We start from the raw sequence: 6,563 nt of genomic DNA, 5'->3' as shown, positions 1-6,563 counted from the left end.
TGTTTTGATGATAACAATGATGATAACAAAAGATGATGACAAAGGTGATGACGAAAAGCTCAAAGATTAATAAAAGAACAACTCAAGTGAATCAAGAATAATTCAAGAGTTCAAGAAAAGAATCAAGAAGAATTCAAGACTCAAGAAGAAAGCCTAGAATCAAGAATCAAGATTCAAGGTTCAAGATCTCAAGAATCAAGATCAAGACTCAAGACTCAAGATTCAAGAATGAAGAAAAGACTCAATCAAGATAAGTATTAAAAAGTTTTTCAAAACTTTGAATAGCACATGAGTTTTTGACAAAACCATTTACCAAAGAGTTTCTACTCTCTGGTAATCGATTACCATATTGTTGTAATCGATTACTAGTAGCAAAATTGTTTTGAAAAAGTTTTCAAATTGAATTTACAACGTTCTAATTATTTTCAAAAAGCGATAATCGATTACAATGATTTGGTAATCGATTACCAGTGCCTTTGAACGTTGAAATTCAAATTCAAATGTGAAGAGTCACATCCTTTCACACAAAAGCTTTGTGTAATCGATTACACTAATTTGGTAATCGATTACCAGTGACTGTTTCTGATAAATCAAAAGATGTAAATCTTCAAAAGGTTTTTGACTTTTTCAAATTGGTTTTAAGTTTTTCTAAAAAGTTATAACTCTTCGAAATGGTCTTCTTGACCAGACATGAAGAGTCTATAAAGGCAAGGTTTTGTTTTGCATTTTTAATTCAATCAATTCATTCTTTCACACTTTACTTTTCCAATCAATTCTTTACAAGCCTTGAATCTCTTTGAACTTTTTCTTCTTCTTTGTACCAAAAGCTTTTTGGTTTTCCAAACCTTGAAAACTTGTGCTATTCATCTTTTCATTCTCTTCTCCCTTTGCCAAAAAGAATTCGCCAAGGACTAACCGCCTGAATTCTTTTTGTGTCTCTCTTCTCCCTTTTCCAAAAGAACAAAGGACTAACCGCCTGAATTCTTTTGTGTCTCCCTTCTTCCATGTCAAAGAATTCAAAACGACATAGTCTGAGAATTCTTTTGATTTTTCCCATTCCCTAATACAAAAGTGTTCAAAGGACTAACCGCCTGAGAATTCTTTTGTATCCCCATTCACAAAGTATCAAAGGTTTAACAACCTGAGATCTTTGTCTTAACACATTGGAGGGTACATCCTTTGTGGTACAAGTAGAGGGTACATCTACTTGGGTTTGACTGAGAACAAGAGAGGGTACATCTCTTGTGGATCAGTTCTAGTGGAGGGTACATCCACTAGGGTTTCAAAGAGAACAAGGGAGGGTACATCCCTTGTGGATCTTTGCTTGTAAAAGGATTTTTACAAGGTTGAAAAAAATCTCAAGGACCGCAGGTCGCTTGGGGACTGGATGTAGGCATGGGTTGTTGCCAAACCAGTATAAAAACTCTTGTGTGTTTGTTTCCTTCTTCCCTACTCTTTTACTTTCCGCTGTGCATTTAATTTCCGCTTTTACTTTCTGTTAAGTTTCTCTTCTACTCCTCATTCTCTTAACAATTTAGTAAAAGCCTTAAAAGAGTAATTTTTAATTAGTAAAGGTTTAGGAATAATTAATTCAACCCCCCCTTCTTAATTATTCTGAGGCCACTCGATCCAACATTGCACTCCTGGGCAAAATGAAATAAAGAACAAAATCCAAGGATATCAAAGAGAGACAAACAAAAACATTTACATATTTCTCAATGAACATCAAGGAATGAAAGGAATAGGTAAAATCTAACATGAAGAGATCCAAAGAGTCAAGACATTCGTGAAAATCATCCAAGCAACCCAATCATGGCAAAATAGTTAATTAGCTCAATAATGAAAAATGATTAAGCCTCACAAGATATACACTCTATGTCTCAAGTGTCTAGGCTACTGTTTACTCTCGAAGCACCCATGAAAACAAACACCACATAGACTTGGCAAAATTCTAAAATCGACAAACAACTTGACAAACACATGCACATGAGGATCAAAAGGTCTTTAAAGGTTGTAATGGGGCCAAGGACAAGGTAGGAAAAAAAATATGGAATAAGTAGCTAAATCCCAAAGGAATAGAGGAGCAATGGGGAATAAGTGGAAATTAAGCACAAGTAGTAAACCCAAACCCTCTAATATCAACAAAATCAACCAAGGCTCCCAAATCAAGTCTTCATAACAAGACCTCATTTATTCAACTTCACTTCTTTTCTTCTTCTCTTTTTTTTTTCTTGGAACAGTACAAATTCGCAGAATTTGCAGCAATTGAATTTTTTTTCATTTTTTTTCATCATTTTTTTTAACAGTACGAATTTGAAGATTAAAGCAAGAACTAGGCAATATATATATACATCAAGCATGGCTAAAATAAAACATTAAGCATGGCAAAAAATTATGTCTTCCAATGAAACATACCCCCTCACACTTATTCCCAGCTTATTCCCAAAACAATTCCAAAGCTCCAAAATTCCTTAAGGGTAAGGTGATATCATGGTTTTTCACTTAAGGCTTGTAATGAGCTTCAAAACAAAGAAAGGGGAACATAGGCTCAAAGGGGCTATCAAAGGAATTAATTCAAGGTAAGTCCATTTGGCTAGAAGCTTATAAGAACAAAATTGCCTAAATCATTTCCAAATATGCATGTGAATTAGGAAGCATCAACAAGAATCAAGCCAAGGCTATTGTGCAAGCAATCAATGGGGCAAAACACACCAAAAGATTATGATGACGGATAGCTCAAATTCTCACAAAGGTAAACTTATCACTTTCAAATTGAGCTTTCAAAACTATCATGATATGTAGAGGAAAAACAAGGATTTCAAATCACAAAATGTCAAGAGACTTTTATTTTCAGAATAATTACCCATTTCTTGAACATATCCTATAATTCAAAGAAAAATATGCAAAGTTGCACATGCAAACAGAATTGACCTAAAATATTAAACTAGAAACCCAACAAAACTAACAAAGCTAACAAATTTAACACAAACAAAACTAACAAAACTAGCAAAACCAAAACCAAAGAACACCCCCCCCCCCATACTTAAACAACACATTGTCCTCAATGTAGCAAAATTAAAAGATTAAAAGCAATTAAACCATCAAATAGAATCGGACAAATGTAATAAAAGTAAAGGAGGAGATAGGAAAAGAAAAACTCCCTAAGTCATGGTGGAAAAGAAGTAAGCTGAAGTAAGGAGATCTTTTGAGCAAGGACAACCCCCAATGTGTAATTGGATTCATCGCACATTAGCTCAAATGGGGTTGTCCAATCAGGTGCCTTGCTAAAGTCTTTTATAAAGCGCCTGTAGAATCCTGCATGACCAAGAAAAGATCGCACATCTCGCACGTAAGAGGGGTAAGGCAATTATGAAATAACAAAAAATTTTGTAGGATCTACTTCAATGCCCTTATTGGAAATAATGTGGCCTAAAACTATACCTTGCTCAACCATAAAATGACATTTTTCAAAATTTAGAACAAGGTTAGTTTCAATGCATCTATTCAAAACCATTTCCAGACTATCCAAACAAATATCAAAAGAGGATCCATATACAGTGAAATCATCCATAAACACCTCTATGCAATTTTCTAAAAAATCACTAAAAATACTAATCATGCACCGCTGGAAGGTACTAGGGGCATTGCACAGGCCGAAAGACATCCTCCTATAAGCAAAAGTGCCAAAGGGGCAGGTGAATGTGCAATAGTGATTTGCACATAACCAGAAAAACCATCAAGGAAACAGTAGTGAGATTTACCTGCTAGGCGTTCAAGCATCTGGTCAATGAATGGCAGTGGAAAATGGTCCTTTTTGGTAACCTGGTCCAACCTCCTATAGTCGATGCAGACTCTCCAACTGTTCTGCACCCGAGTAGGAATCAGCTCCTACTTCTCATTTTTTATCACGGTGAGGCCGGTTTTCTTCGGAACTACCTGGACGGGACTCACCCATTGGCTGTCGGAGATAGGATAAATGATTCCAGCTTGCAAAAGCTTGGTTACCTCCTTCTTCACTACATCAAGAATCACCGGGTTGAGTCTTCTCTGTGGCTGTCTTACTGGTTTAGCCCCATCTTCTAAATTTATTCGATGCATACATGTGGATGGGCTAATACTAGGAATGTTCGCCAGGGTCCAGCCTATAGCCTTCTTATGCTTCTTAAGAACTGATAACAGCTTCTCCTCTTGCTCATCAGCAAGGGAGGTAGATATAATTACTGGAAAACTTTTGCTCTCATCTAAGTAAGCATATTTTAAATTTGATGGCAGAGGCTTCAATTCTGGTGTGGGCGGCTGGATAATAGTAAAAAAGAGATGGTTTCTCAGCCTGTACCTCATAAAGAAAGTCAGAGTATGTGTACTTCCTGAAACATGGTTAGTTCTATCTGACTCTATAAAATCAATCTCAAGAGGTAAAACATCACCAGACATGTAATCAATAACAAATTCAGATTCAATGCATGAAGAGTGACAGGCATGCAGATTAGAATGAAGATCAGTCATGTATTCATCAACAATATGGTCAATTATTTCAACACGAAATACAGAAAAATCTTCAGATGGGTGTTTCATAGCATCAAGAATATTAAAATGATCAGTTATATCACCAAACTCCATAGATAGTGTGCCTGTATATACATCTATCTTAGTTCTAGCAGTTTTCATAAAAAGTCTGCCTAGAATGATGGGAACTAATCCTTTAGAAAATCCCTCCTCCATATTCAAAATTTAAAAATCAACAGGGAAAATTAGTTCACCAACTCTAACTAAGACGTCCTCTAGGAAACCAGCAGGATAGGCAACACTTCTATTAGCTAAATGAATTACCACATCAGTTGACTGCAGGGGACCAAGAGATAGAGAATTAAAAATAGATAGAGGAATCACATTAACAGAAGCTCCTAAATCTAGCATGGCATTGTCAAACTTATTGTTCCCTATGATACAAGGTATGCTGAATGTACCTAGATCTTTACATTTTTCAGGGATTTGGGGAACAGATTTACCAATCAATGCGGAGACATTTCTGCCCATACTAATTCTTTCACTTCCTTTAAGCTTCCGCTTATGAGTGCACAACTCTTTCAAGAATTTAGCATATCTTGGAATTTGCTTTATTGCATCCAGCAGATGTATGTTTACCTCTACTTTTCTAAATGTTTCCAAGATCTCTTTCTCTGCCTCTTCCATTTTTTTGTTGGAAATTGCTCTTGGAGGGAATGGAAGAGTGATATGCTGCTTCTGTAAATCAGAATTACCAGTGGAAGATTCACCTGTATAGAAATTTTTAGGTAACTTACTCTTTAAATTTTTGTCATCATCTTTTTTTGTAGTAGAGTGAAGTTGGGCAGGTTCATTTGCGGATGAAGAAGATGTTGCTGGTTAGGGTTTAGTTGGGCAGGTCCTTGACACAGCTTTCTTGACCTCAATGTAATGGCACTCACATTTTTGGAATTCTGGACAGATTGAGAAGGTAATCTGTCAGAATTCTAGAACTGTTGTTGATTTAACTGTGTAGCCAATTGTCCCATTTGATTAGTTAAGCTCTGAAGTGAGGCTCTGGTCTCTTGTTGAAACTGCATGTTTTGCATAGTCATTTGCCTCACAAGTTCTTCAAGAGAAGGTTGCGGAGGAGTCTCAACTGTTTGCTGTTTCTAGGGCTATTGCTGTTGTTGCTGCTGGATTGGTGGAGGAATGTATGGTCTGCTTGGGCCTGTAGCATTTTGAAAATAAGGTTGTTGTTGTTGCTGCTGTTGTGAAGGATTCAACCATCTAAGGTTGGGATGATTCCTCCACCGGGATTGTACCTGTTGCTGGAGATGTCATAATTGTTCTGTTGTGGCTGATTTTGCTGCTGAGGTTGAGGAGGTCTATTGTAGATGTTTGCAGCATAAGCTTCAGGATGTTCATTTGCTCCAGATTGCTGCACAGAAAGGCAAAGGTCTGTATGGTGGTCGGCAGAGGAGCATAAACCACAGAGTCTTGCGACAGGTGCAGATTTCTGATTCATGGCCAGTTGGGTTACCAAGTTAACTTAGGCATCTAGTTTACCTTCAAGCTTCTTAGTTTCAAATGATGCAAATGAATTCGTGGCTACCTCATGCACTCCTCTAATGACAATAGCATCACTTCTGACACTAAATTGTTGGGAGTTTGAGGCCATCTTCTCACTGGCAGCATCAATCATACTCCTCTCCATGTTGCTAAGTCCCTCATAGAAATACTGCAGAAGGAGTTGCTCAGCAATCTGGTGGTGAGGACAGCTTGCACACAATTTCTTGAATCTTTCCCAGTACTCATACAAGCTTTCTCCACTAAGTTGTTTGATGCCTGAAATGTCTTTTCTGATGGCAGTGGTCCTAGATGCAGGGAAGAATTTCTCCAAGAACACCCTCTTAAGGTCATCCCAGCTAAAAATGGACTTGGGAGCAAGGTAGTATAGCCAATCTTTTGCCACTCCCTCCAGAGAATGAGGAAAAGCCTTTAGAAAGATATGATCTTCCTGGACATCAGGGGGCTTCATGGTGGAACAAACAATATGGAACTCCTTAAGATGCTTA

General features: G+C 37.2%; 1 non-coding gene across 1 annotated transcript; it reads left to right on the top strand.

The window, feature by feature from the left end:
- Positions 1-6,248: 6,248 nt before the first annotated feature.
- On the top strand, positions 6,249-6,355 carry LOC112999859 (small nucleolar RNA R71). The gene has a single exon (XR_003265077.1). It is a non-coding gene; the product is annotated as a small nucleolar RNA R71 (small nucleolar RNA).
- Positions 6,356-6,563: the final 208 nt, after the last annotated feature.

The sequence above is a fragment of the Glycine max genome, chromosome 16 (genome assembly GCF_000004515.6).
Source record: "Glycine max cultivar Williams 82 chromosome 16, Glycine_max_v4.0, whole genome shotgun sequence".
Lineage (NCBI taxonomy): Eukaryota > Viridiplantae > Streptophyta > Magnoliopsida > Fabales > Fabaceae > Glycine > Glycine max.
This window is presented reverse-complemented; position numbering and strand designations above follow the sequence as displayed.